Consider the following 19,018-nt stretch of genomic DNA (forward strand, 5'->3'; position numbering starts at 1 on the left):
ATAGAGGCACGGAACATGGTCCACTGGGGCTCAATGTTCCCCGGAACATGGGAAAAGCTCTGTCGAAGGTGGGAGTTGAAACTCCTTCTGACAGGGGATTCCGCCAGACGCTCCCAACAAACCCTCACAATACGTTTGGGTCTGCCAGGACGGACCGGCATCTTCCCCCACCATCGGAGCCTACTCACCACCAGGTGGTGATCAGTTGACAGCTCCGCCCCTCTCTTCACCCGAGTGTCCAGAACATGCGGCCGCAAATCCGATGATACAACTACAAAGTCGATCATCGAACTGCGGCCTAGGGTGTCCTGGTGCCAAGTGCACATATGGACACCCTTATGTTTGAACAAGGTGTTCGTTATGGACAATTCGTGGCGAGCGCAGAAGTCCAATAACAAAACACCACTCGAGTTCTGATCGGGGGGCCGTTCCTCCCAATCACGCCCCTCCAGGTCTCACTGTCATTGCCCACGTGAGCATTGAAGTCCCCCAGCAGAACAAGGGAGTCCCCAGCAGGAGTACTCTCAGTATGCTGAGCTGCTGTTTGGTGCAAATGCACAAACAACAGTCAGGACCCGTCCACCCACCCGAAGGCGGAGGGAGGCAACCCTCTCGACTACCGGTGTTAACCCCAATGTACAGGCACTGACCCGGGGGGCAATGAGTATGCCCACACCTGCTCTGCGCCTCTCACCGTGAGCAACTCCAGAGTGGAAGAGAGTCCAACCCCTCTCGAGAGAACTGGTACCAGAACCCAGGCTGTGTGTGGAGGCAAGTCCGACTATATCCAGTCGGAAATTCTCTGCCTCACACACCAGCTCGGGCTCCTTCCCTGCCAGAGAGGTGACATTCCATGTCCCAAGAGCTAGCTTCTGCAGCCGAGGATCGGACCGCCAGGGTCCCCGCCTTTGGCTGCCGCCCAGCTCACATTGCACCCGACCCCTTTGGCCCCTCTCATGGGTGGTGAGCCCATGGGAAGGGGGACCCACGTTGCCTCTTCGGGCAGTGCCCGGCCGGGCCCAATGGGTGTAGGCCCGGCCACCAGGCGCTTGCCAACGAGCCCCACCTTCAGGCCTGGCTCCAGAGTGGGGCCCCGGTGACCCGCGTCCGGGCAAGGGAAACCTTGGTCCATATATTGTAGTCATCATAAGGGTCTATGAGCCATGCTTTGTCTGGCCCCTCACGTAGACCTGTTTGCCATGGGTGACCCTGCCAGGGGCATAAAGCCCCAGACAACTTAGCTTCTAGGATCATTGGGACACGCAAACCCCTCCACCACGGTAAGGTGACGGCTCACGGAGGGGGTCCAGATTGTCCTGTACCCAAAATTATGCAGCCTCCTTTCCGCGACCAATTCACTTTCTTGATTAACAGGTTTCAGACATGCATATATAGTACTTATTCTTATGATTTTTCCATCCATCCATCCATCCATCCATCCATCATCTACCGCTTATCCGGGGCCGGGTCGCGGGGGCAACAGCTTTAGCAGGGAAGCCCAGACTTTCCTCTCCCTAGCTACTTCTTCCAGCTCTCCCCGGGGGATCCCGAGTCGTTCCCAGGCAAGCTGGGTGACATAGTCTCTCCAGCGTGTCCTGGGTCTTCCTCGGGGTCTCCTCCCGGTGGGACATGACCGGAACACCTCACCGGGGAGGCGCTCAGGAGGCATCCGAATCAGATGCCCAAGCCACCTCATCTGGCTCCTCTCGATGTGGAGGAGAAGCGGCTCGACTCTGAGCCCCTCCCGGATGACTGAGCTTCTCACCTTATCTCTAAGGGAGAGCCCGGACACCCTGCGGAGAAAACTCATTTCAGCCGCTTGTATCCGGGATCTCGTTCTTTCGGTCACGACCCATAGCTCGTGACCATAGGTGAGGGTTGGGACGTAGATCGACCGGTAAATTGAGAGCTTCGCCCTTTGGCTCAGCTCCTTCTTCACCACGACAGACCGATACAACGTCCGCATCACAGCAGACGCTGCACCGATCCGCCTGTCGATCTCCCGCTCCCTCCTACCCCCACTCGTGAACAAGACCCCAAGATACTTGAACTCCTCCACTTGGGGTAAGATCTCCTCCCCGACCCGGAGGGGGCACTCCACCCTTTTCCGACTGAGGACCATGGTTTCAGATTTGGAGGTGCTGATTTTCATCCCAACCGCTTTACACTCGGCTGCGAAACGCTCCAGTGAGAGTTGGAGAGCCCCGTTTGAAGGAGCCAACAGCACCACATCATCTGCAAAAAGCAGGGATGTAATACTGAGGCCCCCAAAACGGACCCCCTCAACGCTTCGGCTGCGCCTAGAAATTCTGTCCATAAAGGTTATGAACAGAATCGGCGACAAAGGGCAGCCTTGGCGGAGTCCTACCCCCACTGGAAACGATTCCGACTTACTGCCGGCAATGCGAACCAAACTCTGACATCGGTGGTATAGTGACCGAACAGCCCGTATCAGGGGGTTCGGTACCCCATACCCACGAAGCACCCCCCACAGAACTCCCCGAGGGACACGGTCAAACGCCTTCTCCAAGTCCACAAAACACATGTAGACTGGTTGGGCGAATTCCCACATACCCTCAAGGACCCTGCTAAGGGTGTAGAGCTGGTCCACTGTTCCACGGCCGGGACGAAAACCACACTGCTCCTCCTCAATCTGAGGCTCGACTTCCTGACGGACCCTCCTCTCCAGCACCCCTGAATAGACCTTACCAGGGAGGCTGAGGAGTGTGATCCCTCTGTAGTTGGAACACACCCTCCGGTCCCCCTTTTTAAAAAGAGGGACTACCACCCCGGTCTGCCAAACCAGAGGCACTCTCCCTGTTGACCACGTGATGTTGCAGAGGCGTGTCAACCAGGACAGCCCCACAACATCCAGAGCCTTGAGGAACTCCGGGCGGATCTCATCCACCCCTGGGGCCTTGCCACCGAGGAGCTTTTTAACAACATCGGTGACTTCAACCACAGAGATAGGAGAGCCCACCTCAGAGTCCCCAGGCTCTGCTTCCTCCAAGGAAGGCGTGTTGGTGGAGTTGAGGAGGTCTTCGAAGTACCCTGCCCACCGGTTCACAACGTCCCGAGTCGAAGTCAGCAGCGCCCCATCCCCACTGTACACAGTGTTAGTGGTGCACTGCTTCCCCCTCCTGAGACGTCGGATGGTGGACCAGAATTTCCTCGAAGCCGTCCGGAAGTCGGCTTCCATGGCCTCACCGAACTCTTCCCACGCTCGGGTTTTTGCCTCGGCGACCACCGAAGCCGCGGTCCGCTTGGCCAGTCGATACCCGTCAGCTGCCTCTGGGGTCCCACAGGCCATAAAGGCTCGATAGGACTTCTTCTTCAGCTTGACAGCATCCCTTACTCCTGGTTGTCCACCAGCGAGTACGGGGATTGCCGCCACGACAGGCACCAACCACCTTACGGCCACAACTCAGATTGGCCGCCTCAACAATAGAGGCACGGAACATGGTCCACTCGGGCTCAATGTCCCCCGCCTCCCCCGGAACATGGGAAAAGCTCTGTCGGAGGTGGGAGTTGAAACTCCTTCTGACAGGGGATTCCGCCAGACGCTCCCAACAAACCCTCAATATACGTTTGGGTCTGCCAGGACGACTCACGGAGGGGCTTACGATTTTTTTCAGTTGTTATTGAGATCTCTACAAACTGCACTCGTTAACTGTCATAGCATTTTGGACAGATAGGCCCGGTGAGCTATTATTAAATGCTTACTTCAAGACAACCAGCGTAACCGAAATGCATTGGGCTGCAACTTTTTTCTTGATAAACCACTTTTTTTCCCATCTGACAACCTTAGGTCCCCTATTCTGTCCTCTCCCATTGTGTCATGGACCTGCCACTTATTGCGTCCGTTCCTTAACGCGTGGAGCACTGCTTTCCCAATCCACGGTAGAGCTACAGTGCAATAGCGTTTTTTGCTCTATTTTCTCTCCTATTATCTCTCCATCAAGTGCCTTCTCACACCTTGCCCTATCTGACCACATTTCCAATGAATGTTACAATATTATAATAAAAACTCCAATATAGGGATAGAATCGAACTCTCTTGTTGGACAGAAAAACTGATCCGGCATGATAAGGCCTATAGTGCCACCATACTGCATGACTAAGGAGGTAGGTCAGTAGGACAGATTAAAAAGAAGATAAAGACAATTAACACACTTAATTGCAACAGAAAAGTACACATTTAAATATAGTCTCTCTATAACTGGCTGTTTGCCTATGAGTCAGTGTTTTGGAACATTCTGTAGTAAGCCTTCTAATCTTAACAGTGCATAAACGATGCCTCACGAGCTTCTTTTTATCAGAATGTCATTGCCATAAGACTAAAAATTTGCATATAACTGGGTCCGAAGTCTCACTTTTTGAATTTATCTCTATAATGTAATTAAAATATGACCCCAAACCAAATGTTGCTGTTTCTCTATTTCCATGTTCCCAACACACGGCGCTTGCATATTTCTCATTTATTACGTTTGTCACTCATCTCTATTATTTTTCAGCTGAAATAAAACGGCCACTTTCTGTAGGAATGCTGAATCATCAAATCAAATCTTAATATCCTGCACCATATCCTCTTATTTTTTGATCACATCAAAAAACCAAAACAAATTGCAAGCACGTGAGACAGGGGGAAATGGCTGCGGTCGTGAAGCGTTTGATTGACAGCTCGGGCTTTGACGACAGCCTAATAATTTGTCCACTCCCACAAGCTAAAGTGGCCGCGCCAAATGGCAAAAGAGGCGCCCCTATCTACAACCAATGAGGGCAGGGGGAAACTGTTGCCATAGCATCGTGGCAGACAAGAATAATGATCCTATCGGTTTATTTGCTCCTCTCCGTACTCTTTTTTTCCCACTTCTTCCTCCTCCTCCCTTGAAGAAAAATTGGTTCAGGTCCAAAATATTGATGAGCAATTGAGGTACTTGGAGTGAAGCTGTGAATTGCACATTAGAATGAAAGGAGCTCCAGTCCAAGATTTGCATTATGAAATAAATACAGAGATAAGTAGCTTATGTCGGTGATGGGTGTCAAATTTCAAGGTACGGCACTAAAAATCAATTAATTTGAATATTGTGGAAAACCAAGTTTTACATTCAAACAGTTAAACCCAAACATTTAAATCATGAAATATTTCATTCTGTGATTCTACATATTCATCATTTTTATTATTGTAGCTTAGCTCACAAAAAAAAAAGAATATTGGGTATTATTATTATTGGGAGGAATTGCTCTGGTGAAATGTTTTACTGATTTTAATGATACTGTATATCATGGATTTAACTGTTTTAATAAGACTACGAACATTTTTTTGGATAATATTCTTATTGAGACTCACAAGTACAGGGAATGCAAATAGTTTACACATCCTTGTTCAGGTACCAGGTTACTTTTTACATATAAAATAAATAAGAACAATATTTAAAACGTTTTTCCCCACCAACAATAGTATAACCTGTAACCTGTACAACTGAACTGAGTTTGTTTAAAAATAATAATAATAATAATAATAATAATAATCAGTCCTTAGTCAAGGTTGAGCGACATATGACCATTTCCAAATAGCAGTCAGTGTTTGCGCAGATCTTTCTGCTACAAAGCAAAAAAAAAAAGCCTACTAGAACAAGTGAAATTTATCTGGGGTTTATGAGAGCCACTTTACACAGTGGCAGTTGTGTGCTGACTCCCACTGTGATTGGTTAATTCTGAACACAGAGACATCCCAGTTAAAACCATATTTCAGTTGTAGCAGTAGTACTAATCTCCATCTGGATATGTTTTTTTATTTAAAATAAAGAAGGTTGTTGAGGTTATAGGTCACATGAATGGTCCAAAAGGTTTTGAAATAATTCATCTTGGTTTTTGGTTGTTGTTTGTGGTTGTTTTGTTTTTTTAATCACTAAAACCTGGTCAGGCGGCCCGGTAGTCCAGTGGTTAGCGCTTCGGCTTCACAGTGCGGAGGTACCGGGTTCGATTCCAGCTCCGGCCTCCCTGTGTGGAGTTTGCATGTTCTCCCCGGGCCTGCGTGGGTTTTCTCCGGGTGCTCCGGTTTCCTCCCACATTCCAAAAACATGCATGGTAGGCTGATTGGACGCTCTAAATTGTCCCTAGGTGTGAATGTGAGCGTGGATGGTTGTTCGTCTCTGTGTGCCCTGCGATTGGCTGGCAACTGATCCAGGGTGTCCCCCGCCTACTGCCCGAAGACGGCTGGGATAGGCTCCAGCACCCCCCGCGACCCTAGTGAGGATTAAGCGGTCCGGAAAATGGATGGATGGATGGATGGATAAAACCTGGTCAGTTGAACAGGGTGTGTAGACTTATTATAGCCACTGTACATATTTGAAACATCATGATATTGAATAAAATTTTGGAGCTGAAACTAGCAGTGCTCCTTATTTAAAATACATCTATATATATATTGCGCGTCGTCCCGCACGCGGTCTGTCCTTCCGTCTGTCCCTTTTCAAAACGTACCTACTTCACCGCGCCGCCACTGCGCCGCTCAGGCAGTGGCTCACTACGATCGCGTGGGCATCTTAGCGAAAAAATGTTGTCTACCCACAAGCATTGCAATGAAATTGTTAGTTATTTAGTAACATAGCTAAACATCTCTTTATTTTCGCGATAAGCGATGAAGATGAACAAAAAGTTGAACGAAGCAACAACACTTTTGTGGGCCGAAGGCCCACCTTACCAGCCTTCCGCAGGAACTAGCTGATGAGCCGCCCGGACGGCGGCGAACCAGCGAGTATATATATGTATATATATATAGATAGATGGATGTATGTATTTTAAATCAGGAGCACCGCTAGTTTGTAAACACCAAGTGCTAATTTTTGGTTGTGAATAAACCTTCCACACGATTGACCAAATAGCTAAAATTGCTGCTCCCATTCACTCAGGTGCCACATGTAGCACATTTGTAATGAGAACAGAATTATTCTCCTAACAAATACCAATTTTGAATCAGTGGGGGTACTGTCACTATGGTCGCTACGGAATATATATAAAAAAAATGACTGAGGTAATGGGTTTAAGATGTTATAAAAAGGTCACTAATGAAGACACACCGGCACCGCTTTGTAAGATTATAAAGTAAAGTTCCACTCTGAAACCTTGCACATTTCCCACAGGCCTGTGTCCCTGTGGTGACTGCCCGTTGCCTGCCTGTCGTTATCTCCGCCCTCCTTTCTTCCTTCCTGGCAGCTTTATTGTCATCGGCCGCTAATTTCATCAAAGCATTGCGCTATATATCATCCCACTAAAGAGACAAAACGCATACATGTCAAGGAAACAGGGCCGAACGGAGCAGCGGACAAAATTGCAACTGCATCACCCAAATGACTATTTATAGCATCCCGGGTGGACTGACGTTAGAATAAAAGATGCTATTAGTGGCTGTGTATTAGTATTTCATGCACGCAAATGATATTTGACACTCAGATGTATTTTTGGTGGCCTTGGGAAAAAAAAATCTCAAGCGGATATTTATATACAGATGAGACAGCGAGAGTAGACTGACAGGAAATCCCCCAGGAGACCTGATACATCACACCATCGAGTGTCTCATCTCATGTGGCTCAGAAGACACGAAAGTCCCCTTTTAAGTACAAAAAAAAAGACAGGGTGACACCGGCCTTCAATTAAGCTGCCCCATGAGATGTTCACCACTCAAAGGGGATTATTTTACTTACTTTAAGACCTTGTAAAGTGAATACAGAATACATGATACATGTTTGAAAATAATTGCTGTAAAATTCCACAAGACAACAATGTGTAGTACTCCTTTGTGGTGAGATAGCGTGAAATCATTTCGGTTTTCCTGGTTGTTATTTTTTTGGGCCGTGGCTAAAATGGCGCCCGATGATACTCTTCGGCATCTATTTCGAGTCATTTCTTCTCCACTGCCTCAGAACTTGAGCACATTTGTCAGGGACAACTTGGACTGGTTGCCAGTCAATCGCACAAACAGCAACACAACCATTTACGCTCTCATTCATAACTCTGGATACTTTACAGTCTTCAATTACCTGTTAGCATGCGTATGCTAACTCCGAGTCCACTGGGCTCCCCTTTCTGATCGAGCTGAAATGATTCAAAATCAGTCATGTTTGGGTTTTTTTTCTTCCCACAGACAATATAAAACAGTGATCCCAATGTGTTGTCGATGTGATTTCCCTCATCTACCAGAGCTAACATTTGCATTCAGCCAGCAAACCAAACTCAGCTTTGAGATTCTTGGCGCGTTTCACCGAGAAATGTTCTGCTAATATTTGCTAACTTCCTCTGCTTTGCTATTTGACTTTATCATGACTTTATTGCAGGGTTTTTTTTTCTTCAAGGCTCTTTGACGCAAACAGTGCCATTGTTTGAGGGGGTAGGGGGCATGCTCGTTGCTTTCAAATATTCCTTCTCATTAGCAGTATAGGAATACAGAGGACGTTTTAATTATTCCGCCTTTAATTATCTTTAGATGACATAGCTAGAAAGTTATTCATTGAACATTGTTGATTATTTTTCTTGTAGTTTGCAGTGCAGTTCTTGCATTTTGCGTTATTAGCCGGTCTTATCTTGTGTTCCCCGTTCTCAATATGATGCAATGCATGAGCAGATGGTAAAGATGGGGACTGTGATCACTGAATGACTCATTACACATCCTGGGTCTCCATTTTATACCCACAATGCAATTGTAGGCACCTGTGTTACATCTTATTGCCTCTCCACTGCCCTTTTTCATTATCATCACCCAATAAGACGATTCACCTAAAAATGTGTCTTATATTTACACAATAAGAAATGATAGTTAACCTGTTAGGGCAGCACGGTTAGCAGACAGAACCGCCTTGATCGACTCAATAGATTTTTTTTTGTTCTGCAGCTATGCAGGGTGGTTGGGGACCCCTACTCAACATTATTGAAAACATTTTCACCGGTCAGTTATTTTATTGAATTTTTTTTTAGCACGTCGTATTTGTTATGCGCAAGATAATTGAAAAAAAAAAAGTCACATAAGTACTGTGTAATTAATTAAACTACAATCCCGAAACGACTGTTCGACTTTTCTTCTTCCTTACGGTCAAATTAATCTCAGCGTGTGTTGCAGCTCTGACTTTATGCTGCGTCCAAAAAGAAGCTCTTTCTTCTTTTCCTACCGAGTGAGCGAGCCACTGACACATAATGCTGGCTCCATCCTTCGAGGCAGTCTCAGTGCTCTGACTTTTCCTTATTAGTAAGCATTAGGAGGAACACCGTGCACCGTGCGGAATCTCCTGTTCCTGTGATTTACACGTGAAGCCACCAATCCACTTGGAAAACACGCCGGAGCGACACGCCAAACATCATGAAGTGAAACTGCTACGAGGCAGATTCCCCTCGATCCTTCGCCATCTCTCCCCCTTCATCCCCTTTAGCGGCCGAGGCCAAAGAGATGCCACGCAAACCCTCCGGCAGCCCAGGCCGGGATATAAATCGCCATGACAACCCTCTTGAAGCTCGACAGGAGGCGGCGACGCGGACCTGCCTGCAAGTCTGACGCCGTCTTGCCGACTCACCCTCCCGTTTCTCACTTCCCCCTGAATTACACCAACCGTACCCCATTTTTCCAACCATCCGCATTTCAGTCTTTCCTCTCATTTCCCATCCATATTCCGCACGGCTCAGTGGCTGTTTTGCTTTGTAAATGTCACAGTTCACACCGCGCAAACTCCATAAATGTCCCCATCTGTTATTTTAAGTGCTGGCAGGCATCATCGGCTGCAGATGTTTTCTCCGCACGCCGCGCCAGTCGTTCATGGCACCAGCGCCGGTGATAAACAGCAATAAAGTCGTAATGTGAGCATTGAATAATGGAATAATTCACACCCCTGATTCAGAATATACAGAAGGGCTCTGCCTCTCAGCCTGGCGTTTCCATAGAGACGGGAGGAGGAGACTTTTGAGCAACAGTAGACTATTTATCTTGGTCTCGCACATCTCGTACTAGCTAAATATGCACAATAGTATCAAATGTGTAGATTTAAAGAGGTGACAGACACATCTCATGATAAGGCCCACTGCCGCTTTGCTTCGGTTCTTTTAACGAGGCCTCTATCTTCCTGCAGAAGTCTGAGCATCAAAATATAAAAAAATTATACAAATCCAGAAGAAGTCCAAAACCTCTCCAACCGACCACTCTACTCTAGTTTCCAATTCTTAAATACCGATAAACATCAACATATACAAAGAAAGAAGCAGGTAACAATCAGACCCAAGGTGGTAAATATTTAAATCAGAATTTAGTATGTTGACCATTTTCGCAGAGGTACCAACACTCTGATGAGATGTTTAAAGCAAAAAAAAAAATTAATATAGAAAAAATAAAAATAATTTCCGTTATTTTTTTGAGCCGATTAGCTTTCAACATTATTTTAAGAGGGTGCCAATATATTTAAAAACAATAAAAAAATACAGCCTAAGCTAAGTTCTGCTCTTTTTTTCAAATTATTCATTTGCTGTTTTTTGCCATCTGGCTCCTTTGGTGCATTTTGCAGTCACGTAAATTTTGCAGCCGTCCTCCAAAAACTATTTTCGAAGGAAGGTGGGAGGGGTCAACTTTGGCAAACTCATACAGTGCTTGCATCCGCAAAACTGCCAAGCATCCTTGTTCAAGTAAATTCAGGAAGGAAATATATGCCTGGATCATCCATCTACTGAATGAATACCACCTCATCTCCTCTCTTCTTCTCAATTATTCATGAATTTCAGATGAAGAAGAGAATCCAGACTCAGCATCTAAATTTAAAACCTGGCTGCTCCATAGTGGACATATAAATAGAAACACTACACTGTACTGTATTGGGGGGGGGGGGGGTCTGGCAAACCGCAGGAGCATGCTCTCCCTGGGAATTTCATATGTTGGACTTGATATTGGATTTAGAACAACTGGAAAAGGGACGGGAGACTGTTTTTTTTAGTTTTGAGAAAATATAGTTGGGGTTACTACCCAAATGGGCAGCATGGGAATTCGGATTCCCGTGTAAAACCTTTGAAGCAGTTCTTCTTGAAACATGGAAAGTCGCTGATAGTATTATGGCCGCTTGCAGGGATTCAATGTCAACAAGGGTTATATTGTAATTGTTTTGAAATTTTCATCATAGCCTGGCAGGTTTTTATTTCATTTAGAGTTCCTTTTTAAAAAAAGTATTTAGTTAGTTTTAATTTGTTTTGAGAGGGTTTTTTAAATTAATTTTACTGAATTTCAAAATGGTTAATTGTAGTTTAGTTTTAGTATTAGTTTTTTATGTCTATTGATTAAGACTTGGAAAAAAAAACTCTTAGTAAATATTTTGCTCGAAAAATTTAGTAAAAATATTCTTTGCAAAGTATAAAAAATAAACATTCACCCAAATTAAATACAAGCACTTTATAACAGTCAAGTCTTGTTGCATTTAAAGTACAATTGGCACAGTGCATGACACAGCTTCTAAAGTGTGATGCATCACAAAGCTAAAGTCTCAAATAAAGCTAGGTCTCACTTTTCATCCCCCCCCAAGTTGTCAACTTCTAAATTAGATTTGCGGCTTGAATTCATGTTGACAAGTTCAGGGTGTCCCCCGCCTACTGCCCGAAGACGGCTGGGATAGGCTCCAGCACCCCCCTTGACTCTAGTGACGATCAAGCGGTTCGGAAAATGGATGGATGGATGGATTTTACTTGTACCTGTCATGATTAAATGAGGATGCAATTATCAGCATAAGTGCCGTGATGTCTCGTGCCTTCAAGTGTCAAAAGCTGCACGGCTTGATTTCCAAAGAGCCTGGCTTTGTTTGGTAAATTAAAATTGCTATTTAGAAATGCCAAAAGCCTGCTTCTCTTTGTTATGAATGATTGATTGTTGAATTAAAAAGACATTCTAAGCTTGGCATAATGAGTTTGACAAACCCCTGTGGATTCAAAGGCACGTCTTTTGTTCACAAAGTTCCGACTGCACAACGTAGATCATATTTCAAAGATAAATGCTGCATGTGCAGCTGTGAACAGGCAATAGAAGAATTACACGAATCGGAGCATTAAGTCTCTCCGTGCATGACCCTAATGACTCCTTGAGAGTAACCAGCCCCTGACCTTTGAACTCACCAAATCTGCACTCGGCGACTTCTGGAATCTCAGTCGAGAGTGAATAAAAGGTGCGGCCCGACATGTCTCGCATTTTCTCCTCTTTGAATGCCTTTTGTTTACTCGCTATTACCCTCTTTTATTTGACTGCTTTCGTAACGTGCTGAAAAAGTTCAGCGTCGCCATGGCAACCACCGTGTGACGCCGACACTTCGCGCTGCCTATTCAGACGTCATTGTTGACTGCCTGTCTGTGGATACGCGTTTGCACGTGTGTGCGTATGATTGCGTGTGTGTCAAAGGGTTTGGAGTGTGTTTTCTGCACTTCCCCTCTGCCGTGTCTGTCGAGATGATTTTTTTTGTTGGGGTATTTTAAGCAAATTGTATCTCAAATTCATTTGAATGATTTGCAATAAGAAGAATAAATATGTCTAAACGCCCTGGCTACATTTTACGTTGACTAAACTCATAAAAATGTTCTGTACTTAGAGCAAAAAGACATGTCCTTGGCTTTCTTCTTTGTCAATGAATTCAAGGAACAGTAAAACAGAATAATAATAAATCAAATCCTCGCTGCACTGTCTTCTAATGTGTCCTAAAAACCTTGGTTATACATTTGTGACGTGGATGGGAACAACACTCTTGTATGGAGTCAGTGGTTGCTAGCTCGCTGGACAAAATTGCAGCCTGAATGTTCTGTTTCAAGCTTTTGACACATTTATGCTTGCAGTGAATCGATGTGGCACATTGTACAATCCAGGTCATGTGCCGATCAAGGTGAGAGGCTTACCGGCTCGCCGGTCCAGAGCTCTCTCCGCTCTCATAATCATGCTCGGGCTTGATGAATGTTTTCTTTTTCGCCTAGGTGGATTCTGTTTCAGCCTCTGGCCTTGAGACTGTCCTCAAAGTCATTTCTTCATCTTTCCATCCCAAACTGTCGAGTGGAGAGAAACGGGGCTTTGTTGCTGAACGGAGCAGCCCCCCCCCACCCCTCCTCCCGGGGTTGCGGGAGTGTTGATTTCTAAAAGCTTTTCGTTTGAATACGCATCCACATCAGTGGGAGGTTCACTTGATGTGGAAGGGCCGGTTTATCAAAGTGATGGCGACGTGGCCTGTTTGCAGACCTGCAGCCTGCACTTGCTTTCGGGTCAGTCTTTTAGTGTGTGCACGTGTGTGTGTTTGTATCGCATTTTTCCAAGTATTTATTGGAACAGATTCTCATAGCTTCCAACTTGGAAAAGTTTTTTTTGGTACTTATTTTCCGGGTGTTTCAAGCATTCATTCATTCATTTTCCGAACCGCTCTTATCCTCACTAAGGTCGCGGGGGGTGCTGGAGAATCACAAACCTGAAAATCACGCATTTTCACATACTCAAAGCCTTTTGGGCTCGAGCTGAAAACCTGGCCATGCAACTTCAGATCAGGTTGAAGTGTTTTTGCGAACGTTTTTTTTTTTTGTGGGGCCGGGAGGGGGAGGCGGGGTCACATTGTAGTAAGTGGGGCGACCTCACAGTGCAGAGGCACCGGGTTCGATTCCAGCTCTGGCCTCCCTGTGTGGAGTTTGCATGTTCTTCCCGGGCCTGCGCAGGTTTTTTCCGGGTACTCCGTTTTCCTACCACATTCCCAAAACAAGCGTGGCAGGTTAATGGAACACTTTAAATTGTCCCGAGGTGTGACTGTGAGCGCAAATGGTTATTCGTGTGCCCTGCAATTGGCTGGCACCCAGTTCAGGGTGTCCCCGCGCCCACTGCCCGAACACGGCTGGGATAGGCTCAAGCACACCCCGCGACCCTTGTGAGGATAAGCGGATCAGAAAATGGATGGCTGAATTGCAGTCGGTGGATACAATCGACAGATGCATCCCCTCGTAATGTCGAGTAGCTTATACAGCGTGCACATTCTCAAGGAGACAAACTGGCTTTCCGATGCCACATTGTTTTGCGTCACGTTGCCTTTTTTTATCTCGTGCAACTGACGTGCTCATGATTCAGCCTCTCCTCTAACACCGATGCCTTTAGTCGCCATCAATTTTGTCCAATTCTAATTCTAAAATTCCAATTCTGCTCCTGTGAGTGCATTCACAACTGGCTTGATAAACTGTATGTGGATGTGGCGTTCTCAGTCGAAGATGACAAATATCAATTTTCAAGTGCATTCTTTGCTCTGTGTCCTTGTGGATCCCTTCCAAATGAGTTTGCCAACTCAAATGCGTATTTGCTACTTGACTGGCCAGTGTGCAGTGCTCGGCATGTTGCTTTTGTCTCTGCACACTCACGACAGCTGGGGCTAGTAAATTAAACTCATTTGCATTACAATAGTAGCAGGAGATTTTTTTTTTTTTAAGGACCCAAATTATTACTATGTGCTTGGAAGAGGCCTTCAAGCTGACATAATTGTCTTTATGTGATGAAGCTTCTTAATACCACTCACTGATTGTGCAAAGTAAAAATAAAAACAATGACAAAGATTTAGAAAATGATCACATCATATGTTTTGTGGATGTGATGCATTATTTGAGATGCACTGAAAAGAAAAAAATAAATATATACATGATTTAATAATAGTCGTCTTAATGAATACTCATTATATGATTTTATTCTTTAAAAAATTACGTTAAAAAGACTATTTATTGGTTTCATTCTTCCACCATAATTTAAATTTAAAATTGAGACTTTTCTTCCTTTTAATATTTTAACTTTATTCACCCAGAATTGGGACTTTAGTCTCATGATTTTTTGGGGGGGAGGGGGGTGTCATTAAGTTAGAACTGTTTTTTCCCCTGAAGTTAATTTAACTATGTTGATGTAAACTTGTTGTATTACTATTTTTATATACTGTATGTAAAATCGTGATGTTTTCCCCATAAAAAAATACAACTTTTTCTTTGTCCTCTATTACGGCAGTTGGTAATATTTCAACTTTATTCGTGTAATTTAAGTCAATATTCACAACATGTACTGTAGTTTTCATATGCACAACGGGCGGAATGAGCAATGAAATAATTGCTTTGCTTGTCTCCCTCCACTAATCCAAAAATATAAAAAGAGCTATTTTAAATAGGTTACCGAAAAAGGGAAGTAGGGAGCTATGCAATGTACAAAAGTACAATTAAAAAGCAATTATTATTATTATTTTCTTTTTTAAGTCTTGTGACTGATTTATTTCTCCAAATATTTTCGTTTTTGTTCCCTCTGTTAACCATATGCACTCTGAACTACCAATCCCACAATATAAAAACATTTTATGTGCTCTTTTTATCATTTAGCGAATAAGAATCCTTTTTCGGATTTGCTTCCTTGTCTCTCCCTCCCTTGATAGCAGCGGCATTATAAATGCACAATTGGAAAGAAAGCCTAAGACTTGTTAGGCTCCAAATTTGCAATCCCACAAGGGATTTTAATATTTAGAGCAAGAAGGACACAAATGATTCATAACAAATTTCAAGTCATACACTGATGCAGTTGAAGCACACCAGTTGTCACAGTTGAGAGAACGTTCGCCCCAGCTCATCTGGATGCAATTTTGCGCCAAGCGGATTTTACATTTCCGTTCTCACGTTTGCAGTATGCAACTGTACTTCTGTATTGTCTAGATGCCTCTGTGTATCTTCATCCTCATGTGTAAGTGCTCCGGCTTCCCGCCCTCGTGGGTCACACTGCACGTCTTCCTGACATTGACTCCCTGCCGCGCTTCAAATTGGAATCGACAGAGGAGCTGTCGAGCTGTTTTCTTGCCCACCTCCAGTCCGCCGAGTGACCCCGCATGCAGTCGGTTCCTTTGGTATGAAAGCTCCCCCTTCGAGGTTTGCATCTTAAGGCCATTATCTGGAGGTAAATCATGGATTGCTTTCGAAATTTGAAATATCTACTTTGCAAATCAAATTGTGGCTCAAGCAAAATTCTGCAATTTATTACAGTTATGAAAGAATGGTTTGATTCATTTTTGTACTCTAATTTAATCATACACTAAAAAAAAGACTGAATAATGTTATTTTGCAAAGGAAAGCATTAGTTTAACATATCAAAGGAGTAAGAAATGTAAAAATTTAAATATACCGTTTTATATAATTTAACCCTTTCAGCGGTTACTACAGTGGACATCTGATCACGTAATCAGGTTACAGGGGGCAAGAAAGGGTAAAATAAACTCTATAACATATTTTACAGACATGTCTTTTTCAAATGATTATTTTCATCCCGTCTACGAATGACTTGGCCCATCTGTCCATATGAAAAATCTAATTTGGCCCCCAAGCACCAACGTTCGCCCACCTATGCTCTAACGCAATTGTGCAGTCGTGAAACGTATCAAGGCCGCAAAGCCTGACAAGGCTCATCTGACAAAAGCCTTAGCGATCCACTACAAAATGCATGACATGACTCCCACCAAAACTCGCAAGCACGACTCCGCTGCCGCAGACGCGCATTAACAGTGCATGAGAATGGGAACATGTCAGCATGCGAAACACTGTCAGACATCCCCCATGCCTCCAGTCTATCACACAGACTGCAGACACAGTGGATGTCATGTAACTTTTTTTTGGGGGGGTGGACGTGGCTGTTTAAAAATGAGGATCAAAGCGTGGCACAAACTTTTGTTTTTTGGGGAGTTTTATTGCCAAAAAGCCCCCATAAAAAATGCATTTGCTGGATGTGGAAACCATTCCAATGCAGCAGCTGTTTCTACTGAACAATTTAAAAAATATATATTTAATGTACAATCTGGAAAACAGTTCACTAGATTTTATTATAAGTGGGAAGATATCAGCTGTTTTTATTTGTTTTTATTTATGACAATGCCGTGTTAATTTCTAAGTACCCCCGTCTCACAGCTCTTGCTCATAAATCTTCAATGCAGACAAGTCTGACACTTTTGAAAGGGGAACTTGAACGCATTTGTGCGGATGAGACGCAAGGCTCGGATTTGTACACGAAGCCACAACCTGTGCGGTATTTACTACAAAGCTGAAGTCATACGAATAAATCTTCAATGACTCGCGTACGTGGGCCAGTCAATCAGTGAGACTTCCGCATGCTCTTGGTTCTAATATAAAGTTATGGATTGTTGACATTGAGACACATGCACACACACAACCAGACTCTTCATTTGGCACACCTGCACAACCTAATCGGATCCAAAACACGATTTCAGACCGCAAAAAGTAAATAAATAGAACCAAAAAATCAACCCAACACAATCACAATCACATTTGGCTTCCAGAAAGCCAGAAAAGGACGGATGCCATTTTTCTGCATTATAAGATTTACTCCACAAAATCATCCGTCTGCTCACGACACGATTGAATACGCTGGAAAATAATTATAAAAAATAATGCAGCAGAGTTTAACTACTTCCTTCATGTGGGATTGCTTGAGTTCCATTTATTATACGGTAAAGTGTCAGTTAGTGTGTACATGTAAATAAGTAGGATAAGTGTTGGTGTGACCATGAAATCAGTTCAAGCCACAGCTCAATAGCTGGGCCGTTCCCTGTTCATCAGTCTCTAACTTGAGTTGAGCTGTTGTTGATTAATGCAATTTGAATGTAACAGAATATCATTGGTGACCGCACCGTTCTTGAAAAACTCTTCATCGTGTTGAGGTGAAGACATCGCGGCTTCCCTCACACACGAGCAGATGAGGATTGCCCCAAAACTGACAGAAAATATTGAACAAACGTTCATCAGATGGACACTTTTGGCTCCTGTTATTGTCTGTCTAGAAATACCTCCCCAATTGATGATCCAGCCCCTGAATGGGGACACCATTTTGTGTTCATAGAACCTTTTATACATCATTATCCATCTGAGTGGCGACGCGTTCGCAGCTATCAGGCGGCCTGATGGATCTCGCTCGGTTCGCCCCGTGTCTCGGATTGTGCGGCAGACTGATTTATGAGCGGGGATATAGCCGCGCCACATTTCTGTGTCATCTTAAGTGTGACTTGAGCGCGGCGTAATTGGAATTTGTCACCTCCCATCTGATGCACACTGCGTGCTGACAGCCACGTTCGCCATCTCAGCTCTCCATCGACTGCAGAGGAAATCATTTGCCCACTAGGATGTTCTAGACCCCCCAGTTATGGACTTGGAGAGCGTGGATATAATATATATATATCCATCCATTTTCTGAACCGCTTGATCCTCACTAGGGTCGCGGGGGGTGCTGGAGCCCATCCCAGCCGTCTCCGGGCAGTAGGCGGGGGACACCCTGAATCGGTTACCAGCCAATCGCAGGGCACACAGAAACGAACAACCATTCGCACTCACACTCACACCTAGGGACAATTTAGAGCGTCCAATCAGCCTGCCATGCATGTTTTTGGAATGTGGGAGGAAACCGGAGCACCCGGAGAAAACCCATGCAGGCCCGGGGAGAACATGCAAACTCCACACAGGGAGGCCGGAGCTAGAATCGAACCAGGGTACCCCTGCACTGTGAAGCCGACGCGCTAACCACTGGGCTACCGGGCCGCCATATATATATAAATTTAAAATTCCTCGTCTCACCCCCCCTCGGGTGGTGTCCGTCCCTCATTCAGCTCTGGTCCTCTACCAGAGGCCAGGAACCTTGAGGGTTCTGCGCAGTATCCTTGTTGTTCCCAGCACTGCACATTTCTGGACTGAGATGTCCGATGTTGTTCCCGGCATCTGTTGCAACCACTCATCTAGTTTGGGGGTCACTGCCCCGAGTGCTCCGACCACCACAGGCATCACTGGTACCGGGTTCGATTCCAGGTCCGGCCTTCCTGTGTGGAGTTTGCATGTTCTTCCTGTGCCTGCGTGGGTTTTCTCCGGGTACTCCGGTTTCCTCCCACATTCCAAAAACATGCGTGGCAGGCTGATTGAACACTCTAAATTGTCCCTAGGTGTGACTGTGAGTGTGAATGGTTGTTCGTTTCTGTGTGCCCTGCGAT

At 45.0% G+C, this 19,018-nt stretch overlaps 1 protein-coding gene and 2 long non-coding RNA genes across 6 annotated transcripts in view; 2 read left to right on the top strand and 1 right to left on the bottom strand.

Annotated features, from left to right (window-relative positions):
- Positions 1-19,018, bottom strand: part of kcnb1 (potassium voltage-gated channel, Shab-related subfamily, member 1) — a 48,720-nt gene that overhangs the window by 20,638 nt on the left and 9,064 nt on the right. The gene's annotated exons all lie outside the window — the stretch shown is intronic.
- The window catches only part of LOC127607325 (uncharacterized), a 43,013-nt gene that overhangs the window by 14,874 nt on the left and 9,121 nt on the right, over positions 1-19,018 (top strand). The gene's annotated exons all lie outside the window — the stretch shown is intronic.
- On the top strand, positions 15,252-17,269 carry LOC127607336 (uncharacterized). The gene is made up of 2 exons (XR_007964063.1): positions 15,252-16,186; positions 16,220-17,269. It is a non-coding gene; the product is annotated as an uncharacterized LOC127607336 (long non-coding RNA).

The sequence above is a fragment of the Hippocampus zosterae genome, chromosome 9 (genome assembly GCF_025434085.1).
Source record: "Hippocampus zosterae strain Florida chromosome 9, ASM2543408v3, whole genome shotgun sequence".
Lineage (NCBI taxonomy): Eukaryota > Metazoa > Chordata > Actinopteri > Syngnathiformes > Syngnathidae > Hippocampus > Hippocampus zosterae.